The 14,251-nt window shown below is 37.0% G+C and overlaps 1 protein-coding gene and 1 long non-coding RNA gene across 10 annotated transcripts in view; both read left to right on the top strand.

Moving 5' to 3' along the window:
* LOC142554148 (uncharacterized) overlaps nucleotides 1-14,251 on the top strand; it is a 139,496-nt gene that overhangs the window by 121,049 nt on the left and 4,196 nt on the right. The window contains exons 4-5 of one of the 9 annotated variants that reach the window (XR_012822122.1): nucleotides 4,881-4,988; nucleotides 5,803-6,227. The gene's annotated coding sequence lies outside the window, so the exon portion shown is untranslated. Of the gene's footprint in view, nucleotides 1-3,423; nucleotides 3,615-3,696; nucleotides 3,875-4,880; nucleotides 4,989-5,802; nucleotides 6,228-14,251 lie in introns of those variants that run through there. The other 8 variants (XR_012822121.1, XR_012822120.1, XR_012822117.1 and 5 more) reach the window with 8 other exon arrangements.
* On the top strand, nucleotides 10,206-10,813 carry LOC142552555 (uncharacterized). Its single transcript, XR_012821839.1, has 3 exons — nucleotides 10,206-10,434; nucleotides 10,538-10,637; nucleotides 10,777-10,813. It is a non-coding gene; the product is annotated as an uncharacterized LOC142552555 (long non-coding RNA).

Below are 14,251 nucleotides of genomic sequence, written 5' to 3'. Positions count from 1 at the left end.
GTATAAAAGATTTGAATTACATCATTACCACCAGCTATATCTTTTGGTAAAACGGCAAGCGCTCGATTCTACACTTGGTATCAGAGCCAAGGTCATAGGTTCGATTTCCATTGATTGCAAAGAGTACAATTATTGGAGGAAGATTTGTTGGGTGCAATAATTGTTCCTGCTTGGTAGAGCGATCGAACCGTGGTGCTTGAGATGCTGTGGCGGTTTAAAGAATTTGAGTTACACCATTACCGTCAGCTAAAACTTTTGGTAAAGTGGCAAGCCTTCGGTCCTACAATATTTTTCAAAAAGGTTTTACTAAAAATCTTATACACACACATAATTTAAGTTTTTCACTTATAAAACAATAAAAATATTTTAAAATACTTGTTCAAAAAGTCATTATTTTTTAGTTCCCTACTTTCCTTTATTATAATCTTCCCAAAAGACAATAAAGGCTTTAACTAAAATTGAATGCATATCCCTTAAAAAAATGGTGTGAATGGTGAAGAGGCTTTTTTATATGATGTGGGAACCCGCAGCCGCTACGTTCAGTGCATAATAAAAAAAAATCCCGGATTAATGTAGCAGTATGCACACCACATTAGCCATGTAAATCATATTGGCCAAGTTTTGTGTGACAAGCTCGTCCGAGAAGATTTTGATAGTGAGAATTGAACTCCTGACTATTGGTTAAACACTCACATACTCTATCAACTCGGACACTACCTTTGAAGACGATGAAGAAGCCTTTTCGCTATACTTCAATATCCACATTTTTTAAACCTCTTCTCCTATTTTGAAGGAGTAAAATTAAAAATAAATTTTTAAAATTATCCATCATTTATAATATATTTTATTTTATAATATATATTATTGTTAGTATAAAAAATTAAATTTAGTTTAGACGGTAAAATAAAAAAATATGAATTAAAATATTAATTATATTTTGTAGACATTATTTTATACACATGGAATATTAAAATTTTAGCCGTATAACTTGCATGTTTTTCAGTTTTTGTCATGTTATTAGTCAATTTATAATTTCGTCCACTAATTTACACATTTTTCTATTTGAGTGTTGACTTATCAGTGGAAAATGAAGACATGTCACCTGAATATGATGGTGTGTCATCGAAAATTAATGACGTGACGATGATACATTGTAGACATGTATGATGCAACGTAAAAAATGACTGAAATTGAAAATATGTGCAAGCTAGAGGATTACAAATATGAATTGATCGATACCATAATTGAAAATGAAAAACATTCATGTTACATGACAAAAGATATAATTTTATCCTTTTATTTTTTGAAATAAGAGTTTTCCATTATACATACAATGCATGTGCAAAACAATTTGATGTGCTTGGTGAAGCCTGTTTTGTTTTTTACCTAAAATACTCTCAATTGAAATTGCATCCCCTATTTTGGAGTATTAAAGATTAACAATTATTTAAAATAATCTGCCATTTGTAATTGATATATACCTTTTTTCAATAATAGTTTTTTTCAGTTCATTTTTATATTATAAAAAATAAAAATTTTGAATTAAATTATATAAATTTAAATTTTATCTATTATTTTACACACAAAGTGTATCGATATGCTAATATTAGAATAAATAATTATTGACTCACTTGTATAAAAATAGTTCCCAAAAAGTGTATATATACTGACACTATTATTGTAATCTTAAAGTATATATATTACATACATCTGGAGTAGAAAGTAAGTCAACCAACCAAAAAGCTGAGGGCAAATATGTCAAATGACACAATTGCAAAGTAGTTGCAGTGCTATATAAATTACAGAGCATCACTGCGTATTTCCACACAAAGAAGAAAGAAAACTAACACAAGCATTCTTCACAGCAAAAGAAAATATGCAACTCAAATCTTGCCCTCTTCTCTATGCGATCCTCTTGATATTGGTGGCTTCATTTCATTACCAAGCCTTGGCCATTTCGCCTAGTACCATCGTTGGCAACTGGCGGCCGATTCCGAACGTTAACGTGCCAGAGGTGTTGGAAATCGCTAGATTCGCGGTGTCAGAGCACAACAAGAAGGCTAACGTGCAGTTGGAGTTTGTAAAGACGGTGAAGGGTGAAACCCAAGTAGTCGAAGGTATGAATTACAGATTGGTCGTCATCGCGAATGATAAGACTTCCGGCAATGCGCCGGGAAACTACGAGGCTGTGGTCTGGGACATGCCTTGGAAGCATTTCAGGGAACTAAGCTCTTTTGTGAAAGTTTAAGGATGATATCATATATGTAATTCTAGTCAAGTCCTGAATAAGAATGTCTTTGTATCTGATATGAAAAAATATTTTTGGACATAAATTGAGATCTCCTTCATTGAATTTTTGGATGTATATTATTATATGTTTTAGAAAATACTAAATAATCTTTTCGAAAAAATACTTCGAGTGATCCAACTTTTTTAAACACATATAAGCTATTAAACAACATATTTAAACATCTTATAATGTCTTTTATATTTTTTAGCAAACATCTTTTCTAGCTTATGAACTCCCAAAAGTTGTAATTTTTTCGAAGATCGACCTTTCATTTGTATTGAGATAACTACAAAAGTTGACCATGTTAAATTGTAATAAAATCATTTTTGAGTATAAACTATTTTACATAGACTATTATTTAATAAAAAAACGAAGCTAACATATGAAAATGAATTTTGATAACATAGATGACCAAAATCGCAAATAAGTAAATATATAAAATATAAAAGCAAATTTTTTTAATAAAAGATATGACTGATATTAATTTTCGTGAAAGTAATTAATCAAACAGGAAATAAGAAATTTTCGCGAGACAGATCGAGTATGATGCTACTCTTGTGATATTACCATAAAAATGTATTTGGCGGTCTATATTTATATCTTCTGGTCAATAAAAACTTAGAAACCCTTCATGTATGTAAGAATAAATATAGATTTTTGGATGCACTCACTTGATATGGTAGAATGAAATAAGATATGAATCAAATGATAAGTCTATTTTATTCCTATGATGAATATCACAAAAATAAAAGATAAATAATTACAATTATTTTGTAGGACCGAGTGCTTACCGCTTTATCAAAAGCTATAGCTAGTGTAAGGTCCTGAAATTAATTATCCGGTAATTTTGGCATAATTAGAATAATTATTGAGTTGTAAATTAAAATAATTATTTATGCCAAATAAATTCAAGAAGTGTGTTAAAAATATGTATTTTAGAATATCGGAGTTAAAACGATATAAAAATACATATAGAGATTGAAATAGCACACAAGAGCAAATAAATGCAAAAATTGGGCATGTGTTACTATTTTTTTTAGTAACTAAATATACATATACATACACACAACTTATCTTTGAGAGAGAAGAGGAGAGAAGCCAATTTCCAAACCCTTCATGTAACCCCCCTCCATTTTCGTCACTTTCAGCACCTTCAAATTTGAGAGGCCCTAACTTTACCGTCCGACGTCGAAATCTCAAACGGTTTGAGGGGTTTTCTTCCCTACTTCAGTAGCTTCGTTTTGAACCATGAATCGCCACTTTTGATGCTCGTTTCAACCAAAATCGAGGCATGTTCGTAGCTGCTGCTATTGGTTCGATTTAGGTGAGATTTAAGTTTAATTCCTTGGACTTTTGTTGTGTGTTGGAGTGGGTTCTAAGCCTTGTGATTTCCCTTTAAACTCCAGCTCGCTTTCTGAATTTTTCAGCTCGTGAACAGTAACTCCGACGAGTTTCCGGTGGGTTATCGCCTCGAGACCGCTAGCGACTAGAGTAAACTTGGACCTTGTAAGTTCCTAGTCCGAAATTTTAGCTTCTAAGCGTGATAGTAGGTTGCCGAAATTTGGATTTTTTACCCATTTCGATTTAATTTGTTTTCATCGTTCGAATAGCGTTTTATTGACAATTATGGATAATTGTTGTAGGTTCGATCATTGGAAATCTTCGAGGTATATTTTGGCGAGCCTATTAATTATATCGAATTGTTGTGTTATATTTAAAGATGTTATAGTATGGTTGTTATCATTGGAATTAATCTAAGGATTATCGAGTTGATAATGGTTGGAATGTAAATAATGATGAGTTGTGGAATTTTTCGGCTTATTTTATTAATTTAGGCTAAGAAAGTTCAGTTGATCATTCTTGAAGTTCATTTTCGTGGTATAGGTATGTTACAGCTCGGTAAAACATAAATTATGTTTAATTGTCATTCTGTGTTACATGGATCGTATTTATGATTTGTTGACTGTTGTAAATTGTTAAATGTCTTCGTTGTGATCTATGTTTATTATTATGACATATTATTGGCATTTAGCATCGGGTATACAGTTATGACATTCATGTTGAGCCCTATCGTTCTTGTAAGCCATTGTTGATATCCGTTGTTATCTGGCAATGTTGTTTATCTAGGGATCATTGCGTGACTAATAGGCCTATACACATGAGACCGTAGATGTGATTGAACAATCCCGTGGTTAGTGCAGCATTTTGAGGTGAGCGCTGGGGTTGTGTCATCTAGTTTGTTATGTTGTGCCATCCTGTTTATCGTATCAGCTGTATGGAGGCCGAGTCAGGGGTATTATTCTAGCACAGCTTGGCATACCTCGCATACTTGGCAGGGCGGTTTAGCTGCATGACGATGTAGCTCCCCTGTGTTGTTGCTCGAGCTTTATTCCAGTTGTTATCGTACCGTTTGTTGGCTCCTGTTATACCGGTCATTCGTTGAGCCTTTCATGCATTGCATATCACATTTCATTATATGATTATGCATGATTTATGTTATTGTTGTTATTGTTGGACTGTTTAATACCAGAATCCTAACCTCAGTTGTTTACTGGGGGGCTACTGTGGTTGCTATTGGGCACCATGGTAGATCTCCCGAGTCGTTTTGCAGCATCAGGCTGAGGTTCCGCCAGTGGAGCTCGGGATTGAGGTTGGATTGCTTGGTTCTGTTCAGTGGAGTCTCCCAGTTAGTCTATATGTATGTCTTAGGTTTGTTTCAGTCTTGTATTGTAGTTTATTTGCCGAGAAGATGTCCCGTGTATCTGTAGTAGTATTTGGTTGTTTTGTGATGTTCTGAGTCGACTCTGTGATGTTTATGATCTGGTGAGTATTTGGTAAGTTTTAATTTCTATTTAGTCCTGACCAGTGCGGCTATAGGTGTAAGGCCCTGGCCCTGTCCTCAGACCCTGCAATCACAGTTCCTGGACCCAGAACAGCTTGGCTCAAGTGGCTACCAGGATTGTAGCCAATATACCTATATGCCAGGAGGTTGAGGGGTCGAATCCTGGGAAGGCACAAACTCCACTTTCCTGGCGTGGAGAAGTCCGATGAGTAAGTGCAAGCTGGTCTGAGTCCAGGAACTGTGATTGCAGGGTCTGAGGACAGGGCCAGGGCCTTACAATAGGTTGTTTAATTTCAGTTTTGTTTTAATGACTTTAGTGGAGTATATTTTGATATAAATTGTTGCTTGAGTTTTTCGGGATGTCCTATTTACGGGGAGGTCATGCCGAAATTTTTCTAGGCCCTGAGGTCCGTTTTAAATTATTTTAAACCTTTTTCCGCTGCAGCTTTAAGTCAAACCATTATTGTTTGATCATTAATTGTCATTAGAGTAAATGGGCCTCGCATCTTAGTATCAGAGCGTAAACTGGGATACGCTCGAACTAGAGTCTAGGACACTCGAGTCTTGGCACTAAAATGATTTTTGCGCCTGTGTATGCTACTTGACAACATGCTGTGATTATATGATTTGGTTACTTCCATTCTAATTGTTTTGGTGTTTTATCGTATAGAATGGAAGGAGGTGGAGAAATTCCTGTTGATGAGATTTCTCTAGCTCGAGGTCGAGGTCGAGGTCGTGGACGTGGTAGACCTCGTGTCCGTGTTGTTGATGATACTTTTGTTGAGCAAGCTGCTGATCAGCTAGAGCAGCTTAGGATGGATGAATTAGTTGCGTGTTTCCATTCTATCCATCCACCTCGATTCAGTGGTTCGGAGGGAGCTGAGAAAGCAGAACTGTGGATTTCTGAGATAGAGGAATTGTTTGATTTGATTGAGTATCCTCCAGAGTGTCGATTGAGATTAGCTGTGCATTAGTTGAAAGATCGTGCTAAAATGCGGTGGTCTACTACATTGATGACTTTAGATGCTCAGAGGATTGTTCTATCGTGGGAAATATTCAAGCTGAAATTTAAGGAAAGTTATTGTCCTCCATCATTCTACAATTCTAAGGCTTCAGAGTTTCATAACTTAAAACAGCGCGATATGTCAGTTGCGGATTAAGCGGATACTTTTTATGCTATGCTGAGATATGCTTCTCATGTTGCTGCGAGTCAGGTTGCTGTCGTTGAAAGTTTCATTGAAGGATTGAACAATCATCTGCACCTTTTTGTTTCTACCGGTAAGCCACTGAATTATTTTGAAGCGGTGGAAATAGCAAAAAGGGATGAAGCTAGTCTTAAGAGGAGTGGCAATCGAGTGCCTACCCAACATCATCAGTCGGGGAGGCAAAAATTCAGTTCATCTGGTTGTGCATCTCTTCGTCCACGTGGAAAATAATTTAAGAAGCCTGGTTCTAGTTCTTCGAGTTCAGGGAGTTCAGGGAGCCGTGGTGGATATCGCTATAGTGGACCTTACTGTGATCACTGTGGAGGCAAGCATTTCAGTAATAAGTGTGTTGGAGTTCAAGGGGTTTGTAATAATTGTGGTCGACCGGGTCATTTTTCTAGAGTTTGTCCTAGTAAAACGGGGAAATCAGCCCAGGAAGGTAGTGGAGCTCAAAGTAATAGAATTCCAGCTACGTCCCAGTCTTCCCATCAGCCTAGTCGCCCTTCGCATCAGAGCAGAGGGCAAGGTGGTCCACAGAATCAGTCATCTGTTCATGTATTTGCCTTGACTGAGGATGAGGCTCAGGCAGCTCCAGGTACTGTCATTTCTGGTAAATGTACTCTATGTGGTTTTATAGCACGAGTGTTATTTGATACCGGAGCATCTCATTCCTTTGTTTCTCATGCATTAGTCATTTCGCATGATCTTCTCACCACTAGTATGAATTCCAATCTATCTGTTGCTACTCCGATGGGCAAAATGATTATTACTGATAATGTGCTGTTCAATGCAGTTTTGTTTCATGAAGAAAATGTTCTATATCTGAATCTCATAGTCCTACCTATATGCATGACTTTGATTGTATCGTTGGTATGGATGTTTTGACTGCAAATCGTGCCACTGTTGACTGTTACATCGAATATTTCGTTTCAGGCCTAGCTTTGCTCCTAAATGGAATTTCTATGGCTGGTTCTCTAGCCAAATTCCTGTAGTTTCTGCCATTGAGAAGAACCGATTGTTAGATTCTGGTCATGAAGGTTTTCTGGTTTATGCTGTTGATCTATCGCAAGATGAGCGACGGATTTGATATTCCTGTAGTCCGTGAGTTTCCTGATGTGTTTCCAGAAGAGATTCCTAGTTTTCCACCAGAACGAGAAGTTGAGTTCAGTACCGAATTAATGCCAGAATGGAACCCATATCTCAGCACCATATCGTTTAGCTCATGTTGAGCTAAAGAACTGAAAGAGCAATTACAAGATTTATTGAGTAAAGGTTATATTCGTCCGAGTTCTTCACCGTGGGTGCACCGATTCTATTTGTCAAGAAGAAATGGAACGATGCGGTGTTTGATTATCGGCAACTGAATAAGTTTACTGTCAAGAATAAATACACTCCCTAGGATTGATGACTTATTTGATCAGTTGCAAGGTACTTAGGTGTACTCTAAGATTGATCTCCGTTCTGGGTACCATCAAGTGCGAGTTAGACAAGAAGATGTGCCGAAAACAGCTTTTCGCACGGATACGACACTTTGAATTTTTGGTTATGCCTTTTGGTTTGACCAATGCTCCTGATGTGTTTATGGACTTGATGAATCGAGTATTTCGTAAATATCTCGATCGTTTTGTGATTGTATTCATCGATGATATTCTTGTTTATTCACTGATGCAGCATGGCAGAGTTGTGGCATTTGGTTATCGTCAGTTGAAACCGCATGAGTCTAAGTATCCTGTTCATGACTTGGAGTTGGCTGCTATTGTTTTTGCTCTCAAGATTTGGAGACATTATTGTTTTGGGAGCAATTTGTAATTTATTCTGATCACAAAAGCTTGAAGTATTTGTTCTCTCAGTCAGATCTGAATATGAGACAGAGACGTTGGATGGATCTTTTGAAAGATTATGATTGTGAGATCCAGTATCATCCGGGAAAAGTGAATGTCATTGCCGATGCTTTGAGTCCTAAGGTTGTTGATATTAATTTATCATCGATTCATGTTTCTAAGTTACGAGAGGATATTTGCACTTCTGTGTTGGATTTTCAAATCCAATGTAATGCTGTTTGTGTATCTCAGATTTCTGTTGAGCCAGAGTTGATTCAAATTGTAAAATCAGCTCAGAAACTGATGATCAAGTTCTAAAATCTTATGAGTTAGTATCTCAAGGACACCAATCTGGTTTCTCAATTCACTCAGATGATTCTCTTCGATTGAATGGTAGATTGGTTGTCCCATATATTCCTGAATTGCGTACATCCATCCTTAAAGAAGCTCATTGTACTCGATATAGTATCCACCCAGGAGGGAGTAAATGTATCATATTCTACGGCCTCAGTTTTGGTGGAAGAATATGAAAAAGGATGTGGCTGAGTTTGTGTCTCGTTGTATGATCTGTCAGCAAGTCAAATCAGAACGAATGAGACCTGGAGGATTACTGCATAGTCTTGAGGTTCCTCAATGGAACTGGGAGCACGTGGCTATGGATTTTGTCACGCATTTGCCACGTACTTCTCGTCATTTCGATGCCATTTGGGTGATTGTTGATAGATTATCTAAGTCGGCACACTTTATTCCGTATGAGAAGACGTATTCGTACAAGAAAATGGATCGTCTGTATATTGAAAATGTTGTGAGACTTCATGGAGTTCAGTTGCAATAGTCTCAGATCGTGACCCTAGATTCACATCAAAGTTTTGGACTAGTTTCCAAAAAGAAATGGGTACACGACTTGCGATGAGTACTGCGCACCATCCTCAGACAGATGGTCAGACAGAGCGTACAATCCAGACACTCAGGATCTGCTTCAGCAGCGGTCATGGATTTTAAAGACAGTTGGCAGGAAGCTTTACCACTAGTAGAATTTTCCTATAACAACAGTTTCCAGGTGACTATTGGTATGGCTCCTTTTGAAGCTTTGTACGGCAGACGTGTCGATCACCTCTTTGTTGGGATGAATTTGGTGAGAAGCAGTTGACTGGACCTGACATTGTTCAGGAAATGCATGATAAGTCCAGTTGATTCGTCAGAGAATGAAAGCTGCCCAAGATCGTCAAGCTAGTTATGCTAACAGACGTCGTCGACCTCTAGAATTTCAAGTTGGAGATTTTGTGTTTCTGAGGATCTCTCCGTTTAGAGGTGTTGTTTGTTTGGCATGAGGGGTAAGTTGTCACCTCGTTTCGTTGGTCCCTACGAGATTGTTGAGCGTATTGGGACTTGCGCTTATCGTTTGGATTTGCCCCAATCATTGTCTGGCATCCATGTTTTCCATGTTTCTATGTTGCGTAAGTATGAGCCCGATCCGTCTCATGTGATTCAGCCTGATGAGGTTGAACTTGATCCGTCTCTATCATATACTAGTATCCTTTTGTATCTTGGATCATAAAGATAAAGTTTTACGCAATAAAGTTATACCACTTGTACGTGTTCAATGGTTGGAGGCATGGGGTAGAAGAATCAACGTGGGAAACAGAAAGAAGATGAGATCATCTTATCCATATCTTATTGATTCTTAGTAATGTATTGTTGGTTTCGTATCGTGTGTAAGATGTATGTGTATAAAAAAAATTTCGAGGACGAAATTTGTTTTAAGGGGTGGAGAAATGTAAGGTCCTGAAATTAATTATCCGGTAATTTTGGCATAATTAGAATATTATTGAGTTGTAAATTAAAATAATTATTTATGCCAAAAATTCAAGAAGAGTGTTAAAAATATGTATTTTAGAATATCGGAGTTAAAACGATATAAAAATACATATAGAGATTGAAATAGCACACAAGAGCAAATAAATGCAAAAATTGGGCATGTGTTACTATTTTTTTTAGTAACTAAATATATACATACACACAACTTATCCTTGAGAGAAGAGGAAGAAGCCAATTTCCCAAACCCATTCCTGTAACCCACCTCCATTTTCGTCACTTTCAGCACCTTCAAATTTGAGAGGCCATAACTTTACCGTCCGACGTCGAAATCTCAAACGGTTTGAGGGGTTTTCTTCCTTACTTCAGTAGCTTCGTTTTGAACCATGAATCGCCACTTTTGATGCTCGTTTCAGCCCAAATCGAGGCATGTTCGTAGCTGCTGATATTGGTTCGATTTAGGTGAGATTTAAGTTTAATTCCTTGGAATTTTGTTGTGTGTTGGAGTGGGTTCTAAGCCTTGTGATTTCCCTTTAACTCCAGCTCGCTTTCTGAATTTTTCCAGCTAGTTTTCTGAATTTTTCAGCTCGTGAACAGTAACTCCGACAAGTTTCCGGTGGGTTATCGCCTCGAGACCGCTAGCGGCTAGAGTAAACTTCGACCTTGTGAGTTCCTAGTCCGAAATTTCAGCTTCTAAGCGTGATAGTAGGCTGCCGAAATTTGGATTTTTACCCATTTCGATTTAATTTGTTTTCGTCGTTCGAATAGCGTTTTATTGACATATTTATTGGATAATTGTTGTAGGTTCTGTCATTGGAAATCTTCGAGGTATATTTTGGCAGCCTATTAATTATGTCGAATTGTTGTGTTATTTTAAAGATGTTATAGTATGGTTGTTATCATTGGAATTAATCTAAGGATTATCGAGTTTATAATGGTTGGAATGTAAATGATGAGTTGTGGAATTATTCGGCTTATTTTATTATTTTAGGCTAAGAAAGTTCAGTTGATCATTCTTGAAGTTCATTTTCGTGGTATAGGTATGTTACAACTCGGTAAAATATAAATTATGTTTAATTGTCATTCTGTGTTACATGGATCGTATTTATGATTTGTTGACTGTTGTAAATTGTTAAATGTCTTCGTTGTGATCTATGTTTTATTATTACATATTATTGGCATTTAGCATCGGGTATACAGTTATGACATTCATGTTGAGCCATATCGTTCTTGTTAGCCATTGTTGATATCCGTTGTTATCTAGCACTGTTGTTTATCTCTGGATCATTGTGTGACTGATAGGCATATACACATGAGACCGTAGATGTGATTGAACAATCCCGTGGTTAGTGCAGCCTTTTGAGGTGAGCGCTGGGGTTGTGTCATCTAGTTCGTTATGTTGTGCGATCCTGTTATATCGTATCAGCTGTATGGAGGCCGAGTAAGGGGTGTTATTCCAGCACAGTTTGGCATACCTCGCATACTTGGCAGGCGGTTTAGCTGCATGACGATGTAGCTCCCCTGTGTTGTTGCTCGAGCTTATTCCAGTTGTTATCGTACCGTTTGTTGGCTCCTGTTATACCGGTCATTCGTTGAGCCTTTCATGCATTGCATATCACATTTCATTATATGATTATGCATGATTTATGTTATTGTTGTTATTGTTGTATGTTTATACCAGAATCCTAACCTCAGTTGTTTACTGGGGGTTACTGTGGTTGCTATTGGGCACCATGGTAGATCTCCCGAGTCGTTTTAGCATCAGGCGAGGTTCCGCCAGTGGACTCGGGATTGAGGTTGATTGCTTGGTTCTGTTCAGTGGAGTCTCCCAGTTAGTCTATATGTATGTCTTGGGTTTGTTTCAGTCTTTTATTGTAGTTTATTTGCCGGAGATGCCCCGTGTATCTGTAGTAGTATTTGGTTGTTTTGTGATGTTCTGAGTCGACTCTGTGACTCTGTGATGTTTATGATCTGGTGAGTATTTGGTAAATTTTAATTTCTGTTTAGTTCTGACCAGTGCGGCTATAGGTTGTTTAATTTCGGTTTTGTTTTAATGACTCTAGTTGGAGTATATTTTGATATAATGCTGCTTGAGTTTTTCGGGATATCCTATTTACGGGGAGGTCATGCCGAAATTTTTCTAGGCCTTGAGGTCCGTTTTAAAGTATTTTAAACCTTTTTCCGCTGCAGTTTTAAGTCAAACCATTATTGTTTGATCATTAATTGTCATTAGAGTAAATGGGTCTCACAGCTAGTGGTAATGGTGCAACTCAAATCTTTTAAACCACATAGCAGTACAAGCACCATGATTCGATCGCTCTACCAAGCAGAGACAATTATTGCACCCAACAATCTCCCTCTCAATAATATAATTAAAATATTTAAAAAATAATTATTCTAAAATTATTTGCAATTACTAGCATCATCATTATTATTTATTGTTTTACTATAGGCACACACACACTATATATATATATATTATATATATAATACTTGAGCATAACAGAAATTAACATTATTGGTTTACTAACTTTTCCTATTATGAGTTTTACTGTACAAAATTTTCACATTTTGATTTTATCTGTTTTGTTTTTGGGATCTTGACTGGAACTTAAAAAATTCAGTCCCCTCAAATATAGATCTTACTTTTTTTCAAACATCGATATTATTCCATATGAACCCTGTCGTCAAAGAATAGTCAAATAAGGTGGCCAATTGGAGACATCATTTAATGTGAAATTTGTTGCAGCCTTCTTTGAATCTGATTTGAACACGTTTCGCAGCTGAATTTCAGAAATTGCGGATGTTCATACTGGAATGATGCATCTATTCTTCTATAAATAGATGCATCATTCGACATTTCAATGTATCCCATTCACAACTTCTTCTTGTGATTTCTTATTTCTCCTATTAGTTCTATAATATTTTTGAGGTGTTTGTTCTCATGTATTAAAAAAGTGTGTGTTCTCTTTGGAAACACACTGAGTGAGTTGTACACCACAAAATATTATAGTGGAATTCTTTTCATCTTGCCCGTGGTTTTTACCCTAATAATTTTTAGGAGTTTTCCACGTAAATCTCGGTGTCCATTTTATTCTTTATTTTCGGGTTCTATTATCTAAAATTCCGCACGTGGGATCAACAAGTGGTATCAGAGCCTTGGTTTAAAATTTCTTAAAATTCTGAATATATGCTCTGTGGTTGCAGCCTAGACTGATCTTCCACATCAGAAAAGATTTTTTTGAGATTTTTTATTTAAGGCGAGATTATTTTGTTCAGTCTACTAAAATTATTGTAGACATAATGGCGGGCAGGTACGAGATAGCAAAGTTCAACGGAAGCAATTTTATGCTGTGGAAAAAGATACAAGCAGTTTTAAGAAAGGAGAATTGCTTGGCGGCTATTGGAGATTACAGAGGATAGAAAGTGGAATGGGAATGATAATGATGTTGCCAATTTACACTTGGCTATAGCAGACGAAGTATTGTCAAGTATCTCTGAGATAAAAACAGCAAAAGTTACATGGGATACTCTGACAAAGATGTACGAGGTCAAGTCGCTACACAACATGATTTTCCTAAAGAGAAGGCTTTATACTCTTCGGATGACGGAATCCTCATCGATGACCGACCATATCAACATACTAAATACTCTATTTGCCCAACTCACTTCCATGGGGCATAAAATAGCGGAAAATGAACGTGCGGAGCTTCTACTTTCAAAGTCTACCAGATTCATGATCAACTTATCATCAACATAACAAACAATATTCTTATGGGCTTTCTAAGATTCGATAATGTCTTAACTGCGGTTCTCAGAGAAGAAAGTCGCGCAAGAATAAGGATGATAAGTTGGTAACATCGAAGCAAGCATAGGCTTTACCGATGATAAGAGGAAGATTTATGAACCGTGACTCCAGTGGGAGCCAAAGACGAGGTAGATCAAAGTCGAGAAGTAAGAAGAAAAATATTTACTGCTTTAAATGTGGCGGTAAAAGGCACTTCAAGAAAGAGTGTACGAGTATCGAGAAGAGTTCTCAGGGAAATGTGGCCAGTACTTCAGCAGTGGTGAAATATTATTCAGCGAAGCAATAACAGTTGCAGAAGGCAGACACAAATTTTGTGACACATGGATTATGGATTCAGGAGCGACGTGGCACATGACATCTCGGAGAGAATGGTTTGATCATTATGAACCAGTCTCAGGAGGATCTGTATTCATGGGAAATGATCATGCTTTGGAAATCGCTGGGTCGGTACTATAAAAAATTAAAATGTTT

This window comes from Primulina tabacum, chromosome 8, assembly GCF_025594145.1.
Source record: "Primulina tabacum isolate GXHZ01 chromosome 8, ASM2559414v2, whole genome shotgun sequence".
NCBI lineage: Eukaryota > Viridiplantae > Streptophyta > Magnoliopsida > Lamiales > Gesneriaceae > Primulina > Primulina tabacum.
This window is presented reverse-complemented; position numbering and strand designations above follow the sequence as displayed.